At 35.1% G+C, this 23,886-nt stretch overlaps 1 protein-coding gene across 1 annotated transcript in view; it reads right to left on the bottom strand.

Annotated features, from left to right (window-relative positions):
- The window catches only part of LOC115455608 (neuroligin-4, Y-linked), a 101,060-nt gene extending 77,534 nt beyond the window's left edge, over window positions 1–23,526 (bottom strand). Inside the window, exon 1 of the mRNA XM_030184234.2 lies at window positions 23,252–23,526. The gene's annotated coding sequence lies outside the window, so the exon portion shown is untranslated. The remainder of the gene's footprint in view (window positions 1–23,251) is intronic.
- Between the last annotated feature and the right edge of the window lie 360 nt (window positions 23,527–23,886).

The raw sequence follows: 23,886 nt of genomic DNA, 5'->3' as shown, positions 1-23,886 counted from the left end.
TGGGAAATTTGAAAATAATTTTTTACGTAATAAATAATCCATCTATTTATTAGTGTGTCACAATATGACCTTTATATGGATTTACGATAACGCCGTTTACGCCTTTATTTTTGGTTAAGCAGAAGTGTAGCTAGGCCATCCACTTTTCGTCATGACCGTTCCCTTCCATGATTTGATGGGGGGGGGGGGGGGTATAGGCATATTGGGCACAATGCTGAACTCCGGACTGATTGCGCAAAATTACCCAATGTCAATTTTCCCGATTTAGGATTCGAACCTGAAACCTCAGAGCAATCACGTACCGCACACGCAATACAACTAGGTCACCGAGCCAGCCATGACCCATAGCGTAGACTTAAATGAAGGAAATCAACGTTTCGTACGGCGAATGAAATTTCGGGAGCTCTATAACACACCCGTTTCTTCTTATTCTTTTAGTTTAAGGTCGGCAAGTCATCTATGATTCTATTGGTAGGTAGAGTGCGCGTTGACCTACTTTTTTGCTGCGCCGCCTTATGCCATAATAACCCTTGTAAACACACCATCAGATAATGCACGTGTTTGTTTATCTCTAAAAACGACTGCTGGAATTAGCCATTCTCATAAAATTAATTAGAAGTCAAGAAATCGCATAAATTTTGAACGCCGTACACATATTAAGTATCCAGATGCCGAGGTTTCGAGACAAAAACTTATCCGATCTCCAAATTCCAGTAAACACAGTAACCCTCTCAATGGCCTTCGTATAAATCATGACGTGCCATGGGTCGTTACCTCAGGCTAGCTTGGAATTTATGACCCTATAGCATTTTCCTTTTATACCTATAATTATTAATGTAGGGTAACATGATTTTTTCCTTACTGGGTAAGACAGACAGTAGATGAAAGTAAAAAAGAAAGTAAAAAGTCTTTTTTTATAGCTCAATAACAAATGAGAAGAATATGGGTCATCTGATGCCAATAATAATGCCAGAGGAATGAATAAGAATATTTTTCAAGCTTCAATATCGCCGAGCGTATAAAATTCAGAACAAAAGCTATTCATTTTACTGTTCATAAAGTCGATTTTTTGAAAGAAATTAAATATTTCAAACTAATAGCAGTTGACCGGTTAATTGAATGAGAGATTTCTGCTATGCGATTGCTAGTAAGACTAGCCAGATCACCGCACGGTCTATTTCTACCTTCAATATTAACTCAGTGCCTCATGGTGAACATTGCAATTCAAAATATATATTAATAATAATATCATGCCTGTATTATATACTGTCCCACTGTTGGGCACGGGCCTCCTCTACTACTGAGAGGGATTAGGCCTTCGTCCACCACGCTGGCCTAGTGCGGATTGTTAGACTTCACACACCCTCGAAAATTCCTACAGAGAATTTCTCAGGTATGCAGGTTTCCTCACGATGTTTTCCTTCACCGTTAAAGCAAGCGATAATTCACAAAGAATACCCACATATTTTTTTAGAAAAGTCAGAGGTGTGTGCCCTTAGGATTTGAACCTGTGGACAATCGTCTCGGCAGTCCGTTCCACAACCAACTAGGCTATCGCCGCTTTAGAATTCAGAATACATTAACGATATTAAGGTAGATAATGATGAAGTGAAATCAGGTTGTTGGTTGGTGACAACCAATATTCAGCCCTGGAGTCACTCAGACGGCTGAGAGCAGCTTCATTATACATATTTTAATAAAACAAAATATTATAAAAAATTACACGAGGGAACGTGACACGTAAGTACCCGATAATTGCCACTCAATACAGTTTCAAACACAATGGAATCTACTTGAACACGTTGCTGTACTTTGAATAATAGGACGCGCGCGATCAAATTCAACAATAAAGATGTGTTGGGAATTCATATTCTAAAATTTTGTTATGATATAATTATATAGCCAATGTAACTACTGGACATAATAAGGCTTAACGTCTTATGTCTCAGGATGGTGAGTGGAGTGGAATAACAAACAACAGCTCGTACTTCAAGGTGAAGCCTCTCCGGAACTATAGGTAACCTCATAGTGTACTCTGCTTGCCACAAAAATTAAGCATTACTAACACAAAAACTATTAATTATTTTCAACTCCTCCTCTCAGTATACGAGAAATTAAAACATTCGTGCAGCTGTCAAAATTATCGTAGGTAGATACATGTCAGGAGCGCTTGTATAAAAAACAATGTTCCTATAGGAATCAATACCAAATACTTCATAACAGAACTTACTGTGCAAGAAAATAAAATCAATAAGCAGTTGTAGCTTCTGTCTACGCTAGACAAACATAGCGTGATACTCTTAATAAAAGACACGAAACAAAGGACGAACAATTTAACAGTACAATAAACATTGGCTATAAACAAAAAAGTTCCGTTTATGGCATCTCCAACTATAGTCGTAACAAATTTATCGTGAAAGCAATTTTATCGTGCTCGGTTACAGACTTTATCAAATACGGATCGGATGACTTATCGCCCGTTGGGATTAATTAGAAGTTTTCCAAGAATTGAATTTAGAACACTAGAATATAATTATAAATTTAGCTCATGGTTGTTAAGCTGAAGTAAAGACGTAAGTATTTACGATTCTTAGGCTTATTTTGTCCTTTGATATGATAGACAAGCTACTGCTGTGTTGGACTCAAAGGTTAATTACATACATTTCAAAGGTTTCTAAATAATCCACATTACAAATCGTTCCTAAGTATAGAACTTAGAACTACACCATATCTTCACAAGATTGAAAACCAAAAAATCACACAACGTAGATAGTTCTGTATGGTGTTGCTTCTGTTTATGGGCGGTTTTATCGCTTACCATCATGCGAGCAGCAAGCTCGTCTCGTGATTAAATTGCACCTAATTATTCTGTCAATTGAATGAATTGTATTATAACTGAACGGCTAAATTGTACTTAAATTTATTTTAAGTAAGATTAAGTCTCTGGAGGTCTATTTTTTCAATAAACTATTTCTATTTATATTTCTAATAGAATAACTTTAGATAGGGTTTAAAGAAATCCAAGTAGCTACTGAAACTGAACCAAATTCTTTCCCTATTGGCTTAGTTTCTTTGGGATAAGGCAATTTCATTAATAGCATAGCTATCGATGTTTTCTTTGATCCAGTTCTTACTCCGGTCGACCCGACCTGTCTATACTGTGAAAACAGATTTATTGAAGAGAATTGAACAGAATATGATTTAGTTTTAGACATGATATATAACATGATATAGGATAACATGATATAGATAACATGATATAGACATGATATAGGATTAGCAAGTTGAAGTGGCAGTGGGCTGGGCATATAGCTCGAAGAACCGATGGCCGTTGGGGTCGAAAGGTTCTAGAGTGGAGGCCACGTACATGCAAGAGAAATGTCGGACGCCCGCCTACAAGGTGGACGGACGACCTGGCTAAGGTGGTAGGAAGTCGTTCGACGCAGGCCGCTTCCAACAGGTCGACGTGGAGATCCTTGGGTGAGGCCTCTGTTCAGCAGTGGACTTCCTGTGGCTGAGATGATTTTAGACATGAAGTAAATAATAACCAATAAGAACAGTACATGTTAATAAACTAGTAATCCACACAATAAGGTAGTTGCAAATTTATGTGCCTATTTTACAAGTTTCAGATACATTTTATATTACAGTTATCGTATTAAACTTTATAAGATAGTCCTCATTTTATAACCATTTATTTGGGAGCATAAATTAGAGTGTGACTTTTGTAATTAGTTGGCTTATACATTTATGCGACAAGTAGCATTTACTCAGAAGTTATTAAACAAGCCGTTACTACATTTAATTGTAGTTAAAGAAGAAAAACAAACACATTTTTGTTATCTGCTCTTAACACAAGGAATTTGTTCTAGTATGTATCTGTAGAGAAGTAAAGTGTCAGCCGTGCAACTTCGGAAACATGAATCCGACTAGACGATAAACTAACTCGCCCTTCCATTAAACAGCTTTGCCGCCTTACGCGTTGAAAGTGGACTCAATTTTTAAGCCACTCATAAGCTTATGAGCGGGCTTGACGTCTACCGCTGGACTACATCCTTCAGTGAAGGCTTAGTCTTGGAAGTTTGAGGATTAAAGTGTGCTAGCGGTAAATAAATATTTATAAGACTCGAATTACTTTTACTGGTCGCTTACCCACTGGTAATCGCCAGGAAATCTTATAAATAATAGTGTTAGGAACTGAAGTGATTTTGATGAAAATAAAAATAATTATCACTGGCTACAGAAATATTTTCACTAATATTTTACTAATCGACATATACGACTTGTCAATGACATCGCCTCGGTCTGTCAATAGCTCAATGTGTTTATAGCAAAAGGTGTCATAAATATCTTCATAAAAATATTTTTATCGTAATAGCCTTAAATGCCAATTACTTTAAACGGCTAATTAATATCTTACTATGTTTCCTTACACTGGGTCAACTGTCCCTTAAAATATTCTTCAAGGTGGAACAGTTCCTTGGGCAAGTTCAGATAGTATTCTCGAACTATGCCTCTGTACCTATATTTTCCTAGAAAATAGCAACAAATCTGACGCAGTGTATTATGAATTCTCGGTAGTCAAGTCATGTTATCTGACTGATATCCAAACAAAATTATACAAGCTTGTTGTGGGTTTTTACTACGGATAAAGTTGCTCGCTATATTATATACTAGAAAGTATAAAATATTCTCGGTACTATTTGGGTTTTTCGGCTCAGTATCAACCTGGAGTCTGAAATTTGTGCCCGATTTGACAATACGCTCGCCCCCTACCATGGCACGGAACACACTTGGCAAAAATTGGGTACCCTGGTTGCGCCTCTGCATACCTTCGTGTTAGTATTAGCAGTTTGTTGTTATACAACACCAATACAATACACCTGTACTAAAATCAAGTACGTATGTCTGAAATACAAACATCCAATCCAAGAATGCTATAAACATTATGTCCCTTCAATTCCTCTAAGTATTGAGAGTCAATACAAACACATTTCTATTATGTGGACACAGCGCCTGGAAGTTATTTCTATTGTCATATAAATTGTTTACCTTTATTGATGTCTCCATTGATGTCCCGGAGATGGGCTTTGGAAATACCAAATGGGAAGTGAGTTTGCGGAACAGCTCGCGGAAATATTGCTTCCTCGGATTGAGTTTATTTAAGGAATCAATTAAAATTTCGCCAAGATTAAACGATTGAACGACTTACTTGATTTGGATTTACACTTTGTCATTTAAGTAAGATGTTTGCGGTGAAGACATTTAGGTTATTAAATTTAAACAAGTCCGTTTTATAGTAAATATAAATTTATTTGCTCCAGTAGATCAGAAGGATTGACTATTTACTTCATGGCTACGGAATGCAGATTAAGCAACAATTTGAATAAAAGCATTCTTGATCCAAATCAACTGCTATAAGCGATATAAAGCAATCGGAATATTAGACGTGTTTTTGTATACCAAGGTAAAAAACCTTCGTGGCATTCGACTCACAACATGTAACAGGATAGACTGGAACGAAAGTACACAGGTTCAATTCTTAATACAACTATGACCCACAAATAATATTTTTTCTCTTCGTTTGCGCCAATTGGCCAAGAAAAAAGGCAAATTAATTACTAAGGCTTTTTCTACCAGCAATATGTACCATAAAAACATAATTATGATCCGATTTGAATATAAATAAAACTATGACATTTGATATAGCATAACAGGCAAACTTTATTCATGATTCTGTAATCAATGATTGTATTATACTTATTCGCAATAAGACTCATATAATTAATTAAAGCGAAGCTAATATTTTGACCCCCAAAAACGTTCTATCTTAAGGCGGGTTTGATACCCCTAAGGGCAGAGAAAACTCGACTAGTGGTCTATGAGATATAATTGTGAGAGAGAAATAGAAGCCGCGAAAATATATAAATATACGGACATAATGGAAAAATCTTATAAGATAAGCCTTGTTAATCATAATGAAGTAGGGTTTGAGGGATCGCTGTCAGTAATTAGAAGAAACATGCTTGAATAAGATGATGGGTTGGTAAAATTATAGTTGACATTACGAGGAGTTTTATTATATAAAACATCACAATTGTTATGATAGTAAAGTAAATAATTCAATAAGAATAAAATAGATATAATTTTAGTATTTCATAGTGGAATAAAATTAGGTACTAATACAATACATAATGTTCCTTTTTTATAATGGTAACATACTATCTTTCCAGGCTGCTACAAATTTGTACCTTATATGTAAGCATCTTATGATTGTAATATAAGCACTATTACTTTTTACAATTATACAAAATTTTGTTATATATTGTAACGTTAACATCTCGAACATCACCCCCCCCCCCCCCCCCCCATCCTCGTCACCATGAAGAAAACAATGAGAATTATAATATCAAAACGTAATATAATAAATAGGCATTATGTGGTTGCTTTTCAACTGTCATATGGTTTAAGAAACAGTAATTCTTAGGCAGAAGACCTCTTTAAATTCAGTCGTACAACTCCAAAACAAGACCTTCGTAAACTAAATCCTACAAAGAAGCAAATATAACGAGAAAACAAAACATCTACACCGGTAGAACCCCAGATTAATTGAATAAGGGTGTAACAATGGAATTATTCACTCGATTGACACAATGGTATCATTGTGTGCGGGCTTTATCTGAGATCAATGAGGTTAGGTTATGCTTGCCGTGTATGAATTGTATTGTTGCGATTCATCTGATTCTTTATGGTAGTTTCGTTGTTCGGTGTTTGGATCAAATGTGTTTGTGTTAGTAAATAAACATGTTAAACGTCGTACCTGAACTTTAGAAATAGCAGATCTTTGGAATATATTTTGTATTTTAGTTCTTATCCACGGCTACGACTGCAAGAAAAAGGTTTTTCCTGAATAAAAAGGAGCTTATAGCATTCAGAACTAATGTAGTTTCGTATTAGTGATAGAATTTTTGTCCGATATGCGAATAGGATCTCTGTTCCCGATACAGGTGTATTAAATAATTTTATGTTACACACAATAAGAGTAAACATGAGGTCCAACACAAAGAGATAAATTATAATAGATAATCCACATACACAAGAATATATTTATTCTGTTATTTAAGAATAGTGGAAAGAGGAAACGTTTATTAATACAGAGTATTTACTCTCCAATATTCGCCCCCTATCACATCATGGGACGGAAAACATGGCGAAAAGTGCCTTAGTTGCATTTCTGCCTACTCCTTCAGGTATAAAGGCGCAATGTGTTTTTTTTTAAATGCGTCTTTAGTTATGAAATATAGACAATATTGTGAATATAATCTGGTATTCTATTTAATTATTGAAGTTTTTTTTTATATAATTAAAGAAACAGAGGCTACCGAGTTAAAAATAAATCTTTAGAAATTACCATGAAACAAATTTATTTGTTACGACAAAGAGGAAAAATGATAATTTTATTATTTTTTGGTTTAGTATTTTTATAAAACAGGTTAACAAGCACGTGCGTTATCTATCCTGATAATAAGCGATATTCCATGAAACCACAATATCAGAGGGAAGTAAACTTGAAACAAAGGATTAGGTAATGAGCAGTGTGAAATCATCTTACGCCAATTCCATAATCCTAATTCTGATAATACGCGATATTCCATGAACCCACAATATCAGAGGGAGTTAACATAAAGCAAAGGATTAGGTAATGAGCAGTGTGAAATCATCTTATGCCAATTCCATAATCCTAATTCTGATAATACGCGATATTCCATGAACCCACAATATCAGATGGAACTAAACATAAAGTAAAGGGTTAGGTAATGAGCAGTGTGAACATATTTTATGTCAAAACAGTACGTGGGTAGTCGTCAAAATTTCCATAATCCTACAGTCTTTGTTCTCGCCTAATGTTTCAAATACTAAGAACTTTTAATTTTGTTATCATGTTCCATTTAGTTAACTAAAACCTGAAGGTTATGAAAGTAGGACTAGAATTACAAAATGAAATTCAAAATGAGACCTCATCATGAATTCATTTGAGACGTTACTATAATACTTATAATTATCCAGCCTCTACATTCAAAGGCACCTGAGGGCTTCATTATATTTTTAATTGAATTCGCCCACTAAGGTTTTCATGACGACTACCTTAGTATCAAGTTTCGTCATTACATTCGCTAGATAGCGTTGATGTTTCTTTTGCAATTGCCTGATATACTGTGTATTTAGAATACATTATATAGAACATACATATAAGCTTTTTTTTTTAAATGACTGTATCATTGTCATCATCATCATCATCATCAGCCTATATCTTTGTCCACTGCTGGACATAGGCCTCCTCCAATATGCGCCATTATACCCTGTCTTCGGCCTGTAGCTTCCACTTCTTACCAGCGACCTCTCGCAGGTCGTCACTCCACCTAGCTGGAGGACGTCCTACACTACGTTTGCCGAGTCACGATCTCCATGTCAATGGGTGTATGAATGTTTTTTATGGATACCAATGGCCTGGATTAATGATTTTTTTAGTAATTTTCATATTAGTTCAGCAGGTGAACCTTTGAAGTTTGTTAGCAATGGGATCACCAGAACTCATCTACCTATAAATTTTTAATCTTACAAGTCGGGGTAGGTTTCCAAATCACTAATATTATAAATGCGAAAGTTTGTGAAAACGTTTGGACGTTTGTTAGAAGTAAATGCTGCAACAGCTAAACGGATTTATAAGCAATTAAATTTAACATAGGCTACTTTTTATCCCGGTAGTTTGCTCACATAATAGGTAATGGAAATTTTAAATAGATGGTGCTGGCATCGTGCATCATTTTAATTTTCATGTGAAATAGTATAAGCACTACGTAGGTTTCGTAAACTGTAAATCTACCAAAGCATGAAATCACAAAGCGTTGCGTGGTCCCTCACTGCGTTTGTCACGTTGAGACATCATTGTTAAAGATTCATAAAGGCCTATTGGCCGGGCGTCCTCTAATTAAACATCTGATTCCTTTTGAACTGAAATAAAAATACTCCCCCTAAGGCAAAGCGATGGCACCTACCTACCACCACTAACTAGATAGGTACCTACCACCATAACCTACCTACCTACTACCACATCGCAGCGAAGCAATAGGTTGAGCGGCTACCTTCGCACCCGTCACCGCCACGGCATGCAGCATCACATTGTATACTACCTACTTATATAAAATGATTTTGTTTTATTATGTTTATAATTTTAAAGTGAGCTTTATTTTCTTTTCGTTATTCTAATATTTCTGTATCTTTGTTGTGTCCGTGACCAATACATTTTTTTCTTACTTTCTTCTTTACCTACAATGAGTCGATCGATTCGGAAACCTACAATTTAATAGCTATTATTGTAAAAGAAATTAGAACTAAAATGTCACTTAACACATAATGCCTAGGTAGCGTAGTTATATTGCGTGCGGGGTACAACATCGCTCGCTAAAGTCCCGGGTTCGAAACCCGGGTTGGACAGTGATATTGAGTTTTTCTGCTCAGTACTAGCTTGAAATTTGTGCCTGATATGGCGATAGGCTTGAGGGTCACTTCAAAGGGGCATAACACTTGACGAAAAGTAAGTGCACTAACTGTACCTCTGCCTACCCCTGTGTAGATAAAGGCGTTATGTGTTTGTCTGTCTGTAACCATAATATATTTATCACATATTATTATTATTGGCATTATATAATGCCAATAGCACCAGCTTCATAAAAAACCCACTCATCAATCGGAACGACGAAATCCTACCATTTGAAAAGCGTGCACTTTTCGCGAAATCAGAAAAAAGATCTCTTATTTTGCAAGCTCTCTACATAATTGCCTATTTAAAACTAGGACTGACGCGGTTGAATGGCGTCTCGTGACTTTTTATTCTTAAAATGAATTACAAGGAGTGGAAACCATTAATTCAGCGTCATTATCGTCGGGAGGGTCTCGCCTCTTCTACTGATGAATCAATTACAAAAATATTGACTTGACGTGGATTGTGAATTGTTAATGCTGCGTCATAATGGTAATTATGGAAGCTGTGTCTATAACTACTTGGTATATTGTTTGCATTATAAAATTCTTCGTCATAGTTCTTAATTTTTTATTGTTTACTAGTCGACCCGACAGACAATGTCCTGTCAACTATGAATTTGCAGCGCATATTGTCAATCGCTGAAATTAACTTTTCTTAAATTTTTTAACGTTCCGCTCAACTTCCTTAATTTTTTTCTTTCATAAGAACCCTCTCCTGACAATAACAAACACAACAAAAAAAAATTTGTGTGTAATTGGTCCAGCCGTTCACGCGTGATGGCGTGACCAAGGGAAATAGGGATTAATTTTTACATATATAGATACTTAATACTGTTTATAATAATTTCGTGCTACATAATAACAATATCGGCATCGAAATTATATGTTCAGCCGTTTTGAAAGGGTTGCAAGCGCCTAAAGCGCTCACACAAAACTCTGGTGTTTGTATAACCCGTCCCTTGCCAGGCTAAAAAAAGGAAGGCCATTTAAAAAAATTAACGGCCGTTTCACAAATTGACGGGTACAACTCTAGATGTTTGACATATTCCATTGTGCAACATTGTTAGCCGACAAAAATAAATAAAATAAAATATTCTTTATTTACATTATCTTAAGTTCAATTTGTCATTAATGGAACACTCCTTTTAAATATGGCAATATCTGTGTTAGGAGGCTTCGCACTTCTTAAACAACAGTTAATATATCAAGTAATACAAATATAAATACAAAACAAAAGAATAATAATTACACAAAATCCAAAAGTACAATGTTAATTAAATTATTTTGTATATTGTGTTTAACATGTGTGTGAATCAAATAATCAAATGAAAATAAGGTTCTGCCTACCTATTCTCATAACATTTTCACATTTTTCCTTAAGTCTAAGTAGATTTAAATTATTTTTTAAAGTAATTCATTAAGCTTCTGTTCTATATTTATTCGTCGAATGTGCTTAAAATAGCGTTCGCGAAACTATTTGAATTTACATAATGTTCTTTCAATCCATCACAGTCCAGCTTGCTTATCGCAAGCAAATAAATCACTATGGAACAGGTGATGTGAATATATTAAGATATATACAAAACATAATCAGAATTGTAAACACATTATCTACCAGCTTCTCCATCATTCTGCACCTAAAATATAATGAAATTTATCTGTGCTTATTTTTTTTACGACTGGTTTTTAGCCAATATGCTTTGTCCCTATTGGCTCTTTCGACTCGGTCTTATCCGAACGTGGGAACGAAATTGCTACAAAACCGATTGGGTTTGTTTTTACATCTGTCCGTGGAAGGAATATACGCATTTCCCGATATAGCATAGTTTTCCCGAACGCCTTTCAACTGATCACTTATATGTTCGTAAACACTAATCTAGAATCTATTAATAATTCCCGATGATTTCAAAACATTTCCCTTTACAGTCTATTTACCGGAGCTCCGGTTGCGCGCACGGTCTGTTAGCAATTACAGGGCACGGTTGTATCTGGTGCAAATGTAGCGTCTTTCTATTGTAGAGATTTTCTTTTCAACTCAACACAAGTTTATTTGTTAGGATGTGATTCTTTTTGATTTTAACCTCATTTTGTTTAAAAACGACAACTTGTTATGATTGTTTTTGCGTTGCCTTTTGTTTTAACACAGATAATGGTGAGCTGAATCTGACGTTACATAATACCGAGTATTATGCTGACCAAAGAGATGATAGGTTTCTCGAAGCTCGGCAAAGTGGCTTTACTGCATCAGATTGTCGATGAAGTAAGGCTCAGTTATAGTATCAATTGACGAGAGATCCTCGACCGTCCACACAATTATGTCACTAGGTTCGAAACAGGATATACCCTATACACAGACAGGCTTGGATACGACACACTTACGTGCTACTATGGCGGATTTTACACCGCCATTTGATTTTAGATACGGTGGTCACTATCCGAGCGAATACAAATATACGGATTCACATCGGTACGTGACTTCCTGGAACAAGTTACCATAAGTCTGAGCAGATGCTCACTACTTGTTGAGCAATACACAGAATAAAAATGACACTGGAATTTTTTTATGAGACTCTCAGTTTCTGAAAATCTTAAAAAAAATTCCACAGTCACCAATCACACATTGTCTCAACTCATGGTGGAAAGTGGGTGCCTTGGCTGCACCTCAGCCTCACTCCTTTGGGGATATAGGCATGATATAGGCGTGTGTGTTTTATGTGTTAATAATTTCGCATGTGACTTACAAAACCATAAAAAACCTACACAATTACTAATCATACATTGTCTAAACCTATGGCGGAAAGTAGGATTCCTGTTTGCACCTCTGCCTACAGAGGCGTGATGTATGTATGTGTATTCGTTTTATTCTCTCGTACTATCCGCCAGTCTGAGCGGCGGGATGTTTATACTACAAGGTCTGTAAGTAATTACCTACTGTTTGTATCTGGTAGAAATGTGTTTTCTAGTTCCTTTTTACGCAAAATAAATAAGTCAGCAGTCAATATAAGTCTATCAATCTTTGCGTTTTATATACCTCGTTTCACAATAAGTATGAATATAGAAACGAGGCTGTTTGTAAAGTGCACAAGGCAAATGGAAAATACAAAGTTAGGTTAGAATTTGAAAATACGCATAAGCTGGTGAGTAACAGTTTTGTGGCGTTTTAGGAATGATTATAATATGGTTACTCGATATGTTGTTATATGCGAACTGTCTGCTGTTTATAAATAATACTAATTATCATAAAATGCTAGACAATTATTTCGCGTATTTCCCAAAACCTGTACCGATTTCGATGCAAGTTTTGATATTTATTTATTATTCTTGCAACAACAAACAGTAACACTATTCGTATTAAATCAAATACATTATATATTATAAGAATATCTAGTAAATACAAATCAAGAAATACCATGAAAAAGGAGTCAATTTCTAAAGGAGTTTTTGGCACAATTTATAAATAAAGGGATTCCTGTAAATGTAAAACGATTGCTCCGTCACAGATAAGTTGTTCTTAGTCGCGGACTAAAGCGATTTTAAAGCGTGAATGCATTGGATGATGGCCATAACACTCCATCTGTATCTAGTTTCCCACAGCGAGCACTTATCGTCGTCGCTTCTAATGGACTGTCTAGGGGTTGCCAACAATAGCCCGCTATAAATCATGCGGACATTTAAATAAATACATTTAAAATTCGTTTTGACGCGTTTTTGGTGATTTCTTTGCGGGTTTTTAAGTTTGTTATGCAGAACATATAATATTGTTAGGAAGTAAATGATTTTAATTAAAATAAAAAGAAATATCACGGACTACAGAAATTCTATCATCAATATTTCACCAACCAACCGACTTATACAACTGTCAACTGCCTCGCTCTGTCAAACGCTCAATGTTTTATAGCAAAAGGTGTCATGAATACCCTAAAAACAATATTTTTATCCTTATAATTATTCTACATAATCATTCTTACTTATAAAAATTTCGCAAAGCTATGCTTAGTTAAAACACAATTTTACTCGATCAGCTGTAAGTCAAAACCCGCCATCTTGCTTCTTAATAAGGTTTAAACTAGGAAACTGGTGATGTTTTTGACAGCTATTTAAGCAATTCTTAACCACCTCTTAATACAAGCCAAGTTTATAAGTAATTAAGACTGTCCACCTTTATTTATCGAACCCTTGGACTCATATTTCACTATTGACGAATTTAAAAACGTGAAATGATGCAAAAATACAGCGTATGACATTGGAATTTTATTAAAATGATAAACTTTGTGGCCGCAAAAATTACTAAGAAGTTTTCTACAATTCTGCAACAAAATATTCTGGCGAACTGACATTGATAGATGGCTTAATTTAATATTCAAATTTGCTATTAATTTTATCACACTTAAATTTTAACGTTCTAATTTTAGCAAAAACTTCTAAATATTTAAAAGCATTTCGAATATATAATATTAATAAAATATAAGGGCGTGGGTACATTGCTTCAAAATTTATACGATAGTCACCGTTTATAATTATTATTAAAACTGTTGTAAAATATTTTTTTGGGCGAAACTTTAATGTGCCAACATGACCGAGGTGACAGCATGTCAGAGAAAACCGACACGAAGTTACAGTTTTGGTATTGCATTTTATGAATGAAAATTTATTTACACTCATATAGTTATAATTAGCATACTTATTAAATAAAATTAAAAATCATACTCCGTCACGCGTCGAGCTAGTTCTGTTTTATAGTCACGGGCAAATGAATAATTGATCTCTCTGATCTTAATTGTCCTATATCACCCAAAAAGAATTAAGACTTTTATTTTTATTTGTATTAACATTTAACAATAACACTATTTTTAAGTTACAATTATTACTGTTCTCGATAGACCACTGTTCTCCAGAAGAAATGATTTGTTACTTTTAATATAATATTCATATTACCAACAAACTTTTTGTTGGTAAACAAACTTTTTGGTAAATATGTATTTTAGAATGGCTACTACCTTCAAATCTAAGATTACAAAAACACAAAAAAAAAAAACACCCACATCACTTATTTCTATCTGTCTACCCCTTTGGAGATATAGAGTTGAATATCGGTTTTCCACTATTCTAGCTCTAATACATAAAGCATAACAGAGAATCGACTTGCTGTGACGTCAAACTCGTCATGCGTTCGCTTCAGTTCGAACTAGTTACAGTCCTCAACACCATATTATCTAGCATAACAGGCGTCTAAGCAGAAAATCCTTTGCTGAAGCACGCAGGTTGTTTATTGTATGACAATCTACTGCCTTTTAAACACTAGAAATGAGCAAGTCGCATACCTAATGATATGTAAACAAAGTCCACCCAATACATTATTAAATATTGGCTATGCATTACGTTCCTCGCTGAGACCTTAGTAAAGTGAATAAAAATCGGAATGAGTATAATTATTGTGCCTCCAGAAATCTTGCTTTGTAACAAAGCCTTAATTACATTCGCTAAAATTTCCGTCAAAGTACTGCTTAGCGACACCAATAGATAAAAAAACATACTTACCCTTGCCAACCCTCAGGTACGATGACCTGCCTAGTTAAAACCACGTGTCCATGAATTCTAAATATAATCTGATATCTACTATAATAATAATATCAGCCCTGTATTATATACTTGCCCACTGCTGAGCACGGGCCTCCTCTACTACTGAGAGGGATTAGGCCTTAGTCCACCACGCTGGCCTAATGCGGATTGGTAGACTTCACACACCCTCGAAATTCCTATAGAGAACTTCTCAGATATGCAGGTTTCCTCACGATGTTTCCTTTACCGTTAGAGCAAGCGATAATTCACAAAGAATACACACATATTTTTTTAGAAAAATCAGAGGTGTGTGCCCTTGGGATTTGAACCTGCGGACATTCGTCTCGGCAAACCGTTCCACAACCAACTAGGCTATCGCCGCTTTTTTTTTCTACTATACTAGGAATATTTTTCACAATATCCGCCTAGCTACAGTCAACACACGCACCTTTTACTACTCACCATTTGTTTTTATCTGTATTAACTTGGAAACCTTGTATCTATTCAAAGAATACGTAATGAGGGGTGTCGAAATAAAACAGATGTATGTTTGGAAATTTCTTTTTGGTGAACTACTATGTTCTCGGTACATATTGTATCCCTGCGTGATGATGACAACTAACCAAAAAACCTGAACAAATCCATAGAAAACTATAAAATTGCTACCACTATACGTGTGGGAGCACTTTGCGTCCTCATAGTATTGTTTGTGAATACGTGTATCGAATAACATCAAAAGTTCATCACAGCGACATCTAGCGGCAAGTTGCAACTGTAGATTTTGCCAAACGCGGCCAATAGTACTAGTATCTCTTACAGGCACAAACATTTCACCAAAGTTTCAATCGGCGTTTACTTTGTCTTCCACTTTACAAACGTTTAGTAAACTGTCTATTGACAAGTTTATAGGTTAAATGTACTGTGTTGCAGATAACGCTAAATAAAAACTGATCATCTGATGGCAATTAATTCCCATTCTTTTTATTATTTTTTTTAATGGAATCCCTTTACTGTTTTCTGCCGGACTTGCTGGTATAAACCTTCCAATTAAACTCCGCTATTCGACTCTCTCTCCCTAATATCGAAAGTCGCGGGGTGCGCAAGTGCATGCAACCGCAACCCTCGCAGGAGTCGACTCTTGGGAAAAGCCCTCGCCATCCAAGGAATGAGACCATGGTAAAATCATACGCGTGTATCTAATACAGCACGCCAGGCTCTTGTGCATTATTTATCTGATATTGGGCCACCCGTCCACCACCTAAGGGAAATTTATTAAGAATACATTACATGATCGTTTGGTTCGTTGAACTGTTACAGTCCCTATAGTCCCTTGCACCCCAGAGTTTGAAGGTATCATAGTTTTGGCTATTTCTACCGCCAAATGGTATGCGATCATTGTTGCAAACATACATTTGTACTATGTGTTGCAAAACGATCGACAGTGTAGCCAGAGTAAAAAATTGCTATTCAAAGGCATATTATCCAAGCGTTGCCAAGTAGATCTTAAAGTGTGTGTAAAAGTCGACTGTCACTCGAATTGCGCAGGCGTCTATCATAGGACTGTAATTAGTACATACTTTGCTGTCAGAACAAAAACACAAAATACTCTTGTAAATAAAACAAATGTCAAAAAATATACTGATACTCCTGATACAACTGTAAAAGATCATCAAATCAGGGACACAGCGGGTATTCCCACGAGGCTGACAGCCCAAACCTTGGGCGTATCCCTTTTAACGTAAACAAGCGATGCTCCGTCAAATTCGATTTGTGTCTCCAAACACTGCGGTGGAAATTTACCGAGTCGATTTCGATGTCAATGCTGGTTTGTGTTTTTATTTGTTGTAGATTGTGGGACAAAGGTGGCGGAACATACCTAGTCTTGCCATAAATATTGTAATAAAGAAAAAAGAAAATTGTTAACTGCAAATAACATTTATTACTTTTACAGTGTGTCAGTTTAATACATAAATATAAAACAATTAAAAATATAAAAAGCTTATTCGAAGTGGTCTCCATTGGCTGCAATACAGTCCTTTAAACGATGAGGCCAGTTATCAATAGAAGCACGCACTCTTTCCATGGGAAAATTCTTCACTGCCAATCGTATAGATTGTTTTAGGGACTCCAAATTATCATGGCGTTTAGAGCAAGCTGTACTCTCTAAAACTGACCACAAATCATAATCCAGCGGATTAAGATCGGGACTAGACGACGGCCAGTCTTCAGCTCTGATGAAGTCCGAAACGTTCGATTCCAACCAAGACTGCGTGGACCGAGCTTTATGACCCGGCGCCGAGTCTTGCTGGAAGGACCATACTTGGTTATTGAACATGGTGATGTTAAGGGGCTTAACTACCTTCTCAAGAATGGTATCTTGATACACTTGTGCCGATGTTTTGATACCTTTTTCACAAAAATATGGCTCAGTCACTCCTTCATAGCTAACACCCCACCAAACCATCACTGAAGTCGGATAATGTCCACGTTGCACTCTGTCGACTAATTGGGAAGCTTCCTTAGAGCTTTGAGCATAAATACGGTCATTTTGTTTGTTAAAATGTTGCTCAATTGTAAAAATTTTCTCATCCGTAAACAAAATTTTTCTGTGACCTCCCTTTGCGTACCGCTTCAGTAGTTGTTTCGATTTTACCACCCTATTCTTCTTTAAATTATCAGTTAAGAAATGGCCAGTGCGTCTCTTATAGGTTGCAAGTCCTAAGTCATCTTTTAAAATACGCGACATGGTTCTAGGTGCTATCTTCATTTCCCGAGATAAAATCTTTTGCTTTCGGACAGGATTTCTTCGAATTCTTTCCCTTACTGCTTTGACCACCTTTTTCGTACGAACACTACGTGGACGGCCAGATCTTTTTCTGTCACAAACAGAGGAGGTCTCATTGTACCTATTAATAGCCCGGTACACAAACATTTTACTAATACCAAGTGTATGGAGAGTTTTAAAAATTGCATTTGGCTCCATACCTACTTTGTGTAATGCTATCACAGCGATTCGGTTCTCTTTATCACCCCACACCATTTTAATATCGCAAAATATTTTACAATGTATTGGCGCCAAAATGAGAAAACACAATGAACAATCGTATAAAAATGACAGATTCGAAATTCAAATGTAATATTTTTTTATAATTAAGTGTAACAGTATTTATGGCCAGACTAAGTATATGCGTGAATAACCCCTGAACATATAAGTTGCTGGAAATAAAGAAAATTGAAAAATTACTTTAAGAAAGAAGTGATGGAGAAATTGTAAGCGACTTTTAAGAAATGGGAGTCTTGATAGGGAGTGTTAGGCCTCGCTAATTTAACCACGATATGAAAAAAAAAACGCAGTAAATGTGCAACCGTATGGTTGTATTTAGAGATCATTCTATCATCAATCAATGTATTTATTGATAATCGAAAAATATTTTCTATTTGTTTACAATAGGTAACTTAAGCCACCTTACTTTTATCTCATAATACATGACTAAAAGATTTTTTAAAACAGTTCAGAATTCAGATAATTAATTATGCCCACTTTCGCCTCTCCCCCTTGTAGGGGTTTTAAAAAAATTAAGAAGACCTCATAAATTATATGTAATAGTGGAACAAACCAGACCCACAAATTAACCATAATGTTATCATTTAATTACCGTACCCCTATTTTTAGCATCTATTTAATTAACGAGTGTTTATTTTGTAGTGAACCCGACGACGTTAATCGAAATAGTTGTAGTATTTTGTGTAAGGTTTATTTATGTTATTTGTTATCACACAACAACGTATATGATTGCATTGGTCAACCTAATCAGTATGAATATTGAACATTATGGCTTAATATCTGATATCGCAAGGTCTATTTTACCATGCAGAATATCGTGATTCACAGTTTTTGTTGTCTAGCCTTTGCGCAGTTGTGATGTTAAAAAAACGACTTGCTCGTCAATCAATTACGAACGTTATCCTATATTAGTTTAGGGTGCAATATGCGAAACTATGTTCTTTACGTAAACAACTCACCACGTCCTTGAAAATGGGTCACCCTTTATTATTTTAAGGGAAATCCAAACGTATTAACCTCGCGACCTATGGAGTGACGTGGCATAATTTAAATCGGATAAAACTTTCACGTTCCCCTAATTTTATCATATTTCTTGTGAGAATTAGCACTTATTAACATTTTAATAATGCGAAAATTGCTGACGTAGAATTTAAGCGACAGCCTTTCAGTGTAAGTCCGAAATGGAAGGACGAAGATTCAAAGCGAAGTAAAAATCCTCAACTAAATTGTATTATACAAGAATTTTAAATCGCTAAATGCTGTTACGAACGCTCCAAGAAAACGGGGTAAGAAACTCTTTCAATGTGCAACGTCATTTTATTTCACTGGCAACTTAAAATTATGCAATCAACTGCTATAGTTTTATTTACTTGCTAGCTTTTGCTTGCAGAATCGCCCGCGTAACACCATTCCAGGAATATTAATGTTTTATTTCTTGGAATGAAAGGTTAATTGAATGTTGTTTGAATGATTGGTCTATCTCTAGATAAAAGTCTTTCAGCGAAATAGAAGTGTATACGTTAATTACAAACAATTTTTTTTTTTACACAATATTACAAATTCCAAGGATAATATTTTCACAAACTCGCCTCTATACAAAAACAAAAATAATTATTACTGCTTTGTTTTATTTTTCCTTATTTGAAAAACTACAGTTAATTTAACCATGATATTGTTTGCATTGTTCAATCATTACCTATATTTATTTGCATGTGTATTGACTAAATTGCTTTTTTCGACATATCCTAGACCACATAAAAGGCTAGCGAATGAGTAAGCGACTCTGGTTCTTTGAGATGATTTAGATGGGAAGATAGTCACGCTGTTTAAACCATCAGTTGACCTTGTCATTTACTTTTAAAAAAAGTTTACAACATTTTATTTCATATCTTTAATAGCTATGCCCGCGGCTTCGTTAGCATGTAAACAATGTCACAAAGATTTTCAACCAGAACACAACACACGTTATATTTGACTTAATTTACATAAAACCGTAATGTACTATTAACGTAAACCTTCTTCAAGAATTGCACTACTTTTAAGTAAAAGCCGTATAAACATCTGTTGAGTAGATTTTAAGAAAATCGATCACTTACAGACAGCTATTCGAGACTTTGTTTTATATATGTATAGATTTTTACAATATTTAAAATTAACATTTTCCAAATAAGAATTTCAAATCTGAAACATTATCACTTCTAGCGCCATACATATGACAAAAGCATTGTCTTAAAACGCGGCATAAACACACGGCGACCTAAATAAGAATTAGGGCACCAGTATCGAAGAACATTACACTTAAGGATTTACCAGTTTTAGTCTCGTTTTATGGAAGCGTTAAAGAGAATTACTCTTTAGAACATAAACACGAAGGGTTAGCCGTTTCTCTTCTAATGGGGTGCAGTCAGTTACAGCTCGGCTTGTGACTTGGCAAGAAGTGGTGTCCTGATTAGGAATATTTTTATCAGGGACATACAAGAAAGTGCAAGACTGACGAAGAGTTTTCACACTAAAACCCTGTTTTGCACATTAAAATTAAATACAGACTTAGATATATTATTGATTGATGAAGTTAAATCCTACACGTAGAATTCTATAAATCATTACAACTGACCGATATCAATTTGGTCCCACATATTTGTACACTATAATATCTCTTGCTTATCTGGCTGATGCCCATTAAGATTGACCGCCGTCACCGACATTCGGATAGGAAGGTATCATCTTTTTTCGAAATTGGTTCAGATGATCATGAGATTAGCGCATTCAAACACACAAACAAACTCTTCGTTTTTATCTATATTTATACTGTTATATAAAGCTGAAGAGTTTGTTTGTTTGAACGCGCTAATCTTAGGAACTACTGGTTCGAATTGAAAAACTATTTTAACGTTAGATATCTCATTTATCGGGGAAGGTTAAGGCTTACAATGTCACGCTATGCCCAATAGGACCAGAGCATGGAACAATCCGCGAGCAAAAGTTAGTAAATCCTCACAACTCCGCTCGTGGCGAAAACGCGGTGCGCTTATACCCTATTAATTCTATAATTTTGTGAGATTCATACTCAATAGATTCCTCCAGCTTAATGTGCCCGGTGAGAAAAATATTTGCAACTTTATACTTTAGTGTTAAATTTAAATAGCAAAATATCTGACTCCTTCATTTATTTCAGATGTGATTAATTGAAATATCCAAGTTCCCTAAGCTACCGTTTTTGTTCAGACGTTGAATTACATGAAATGCCTTTTTAACTTACTTATAATATGAAATTAATTCCAATTTTAATTTTTCGAATTTTATCGCGTCCGAACTCTGAGTCCCGTCTGTGAGCATGAAGGCTGCAAAGTCTCCGAAATGTTGGTAGAAATTATAACATACTCAAAGAGGATAAAACCCAAAAAATACATCCAATATATGACATTCCCGTAAACATAAAAAATCATTCAGCAAGTATATATAAACAGTTAGAGATCATTAGTATTTGTATAAATCGTTTCCGGCATAGAATATCTAACATGGTTTCCAAACATAATCCATATTAAATTTCATCGAAATTGGTTCAGTTTTACACAAAACTGAACCAAATGAATCGCTTGTACACACAAGCGATACAAACAGACGAGGATACGTTCCCATTAATTATATATTCTACCATCAAAACCCTAAGAAAGCTTTAAATTGAATCAAATGAGTTATAGGATTTTTATTTATTACTTTGAATGACGAGACGAGCTTGCCGTTCGCCTGATGGTAAGCGATACGACCGGCTATAAACAGCAGAAATATCATCCAACACCTTGAATTACAAGTATTGTTTGGTATTCCACTGCGCTCGTCATCCTGAGACATGAGATATTAAATCTTATTATGTCCAGTAGTTACACTGGCCATAATGTCTCATATGTAATGTCTGATAGTATGATAAAAATAAGAACAAAAAAATTTTTTTTTACTCGACAAATCGTAGGGTCGATTTTTTTGAAGGCCAGTGAAGTACAGGTGGTTCATTAAGGAATGGATAAAAATTCCGCAAAGTATGATACTAGTTGGCTATTTGTCTACCCTTTTAAAGAAAAGGTGTGAGGTTATCATACTTTTTGATACAGGAATTAATAATCATCTAACTTAATAAACATATTTAGTGTTCGTCGCAACTATAATCACCGATTCCCCAATAGTTAATTTAATTAAACTATATTGAACCTTAATACTTACGTCTAAGTTTCGTATTAGATCATCGCTATTAGACGTATCCCTCTCGTGCTCTGAGGTAGATCAAAACGGGAGAGATGTAACCTTCCAATTAGAGTTATTCTAAAGTTTATATTCATTGCTATAAATGAGTTAAGAAATATTTTTAAACCTCTAGAATTAATACAATAAAATACCAAACACGATTCAATGTTCTTATTAAAAAAGATGAGAATTTTCTAAAACGGCCCTATTCTTCTTTAATAATTAACTAAACTCTAAATGTAACCATTACAACAGTTCATGTCTCGAAAAAGTAATAAATTTAAAAAATCGGTAAAGTTTACTCATCTCTCCAACATAACTATAGTTACCTAATATTGTCTACTGTCTTATAGGCTAAGATTGAAGATACGACCGTGCATATAACAAATATTCATATTAAAAGTACTTTAGGATTAACAAAGTTAATGTTTAAAGTGTCCTTAGTAAATTTATATTTACAAAGTTCAGGTATTATTAATTTAATCGAAAATAATTCTAATTTTATGAAAATTATTTTGTTACTTTGAATAGAAAATAATACGCTAGCTAGCTTTATAAAAAGGAACTATATTCACATGACATGTAAAGTTTATTGTCTATCTTAAAAAAAAATAGGAAGTTACATAAAACTCAATTTTTTACGGTTTCAATATTGCATTATCGTTGCCTACTTGATTATAGCAGAAGAGATCTTAGTTCAAAGTTACTTCACTTTTAGTTCAACAATTACTACGTAACAATATTTTTTATCATTTAGCTTACTACGCTACGTTGCGTATGCTTGTTTACCTATTATAATATTTATATTTATCGTACAATTAAATTTGGTAAGATTACACCACTCACCATTAGGGTATCTCGTACAATCAACAATATTAATGAGTCAAATTTTTTACACACATAAACTTAAACCTCCATTGCACATGCACAAACACACACTTTCACGAATGCCACCAATATTGTCGAAACAGTCGGGTGGAAAAGTTTTTTTTTTATTTAAATCGCCATCGGTCGACGACGGCACGTTCTAAATTTAAAAAATATGAGTAAATCTTGTGTACGGAATGGCGGGGCGCGGTTATATCGGTGCGGCAAGGCGCGCCGCTACACTGACGGGTTTTGACGGGGCGGCTGCACTGCGCATGCCTGCCCGCGCAGCCTCGTCTGAAAAGAGATGAAAATGGCGCGTGCCGATTTACACGACTGATGCCGAACTGTGACGAATTGTGACGAATATTCCCAACAGTGAGACGGGCCTCGTTAACGGTTTCTCCGTAATGTCGCGCGATAAATTGCAGTTAATTCTGTTATTGTGTGACGGATTTATGAATATGTCGTCATATTTAGACTGGGTATGACTTTATAATTGTATCGCTTGCTTAATAATTTCGCAAGTGTTCTAAATCCTTTCAAGTTTGAAATTCTCCAAAATAAATGAAGTTTCAAATATAAGTTAAGAGAAAACACTGTTGAAAACTTTA

Source organism: Manduca sexta, chromosome 28 (genome assembly GCF_014839805.1).
Source record: "Manduca sexta isolate Smith_Timp_Sample1 chromosome 28, JHU_Msex_v1.0, whole genome shotgun sequence".
Taxonomy (NCBI): Eukaryota; Metazoa; Arthropoda; class Insecta; order Lepidoptera; family Sphingidae; genus Manduca; species Manduca sexta.
The sequence above is the reverse complement of the archived record's forward strand: the minus strand, read 5'-3'. Positions and strand labels throughout refer to the sequence as shown.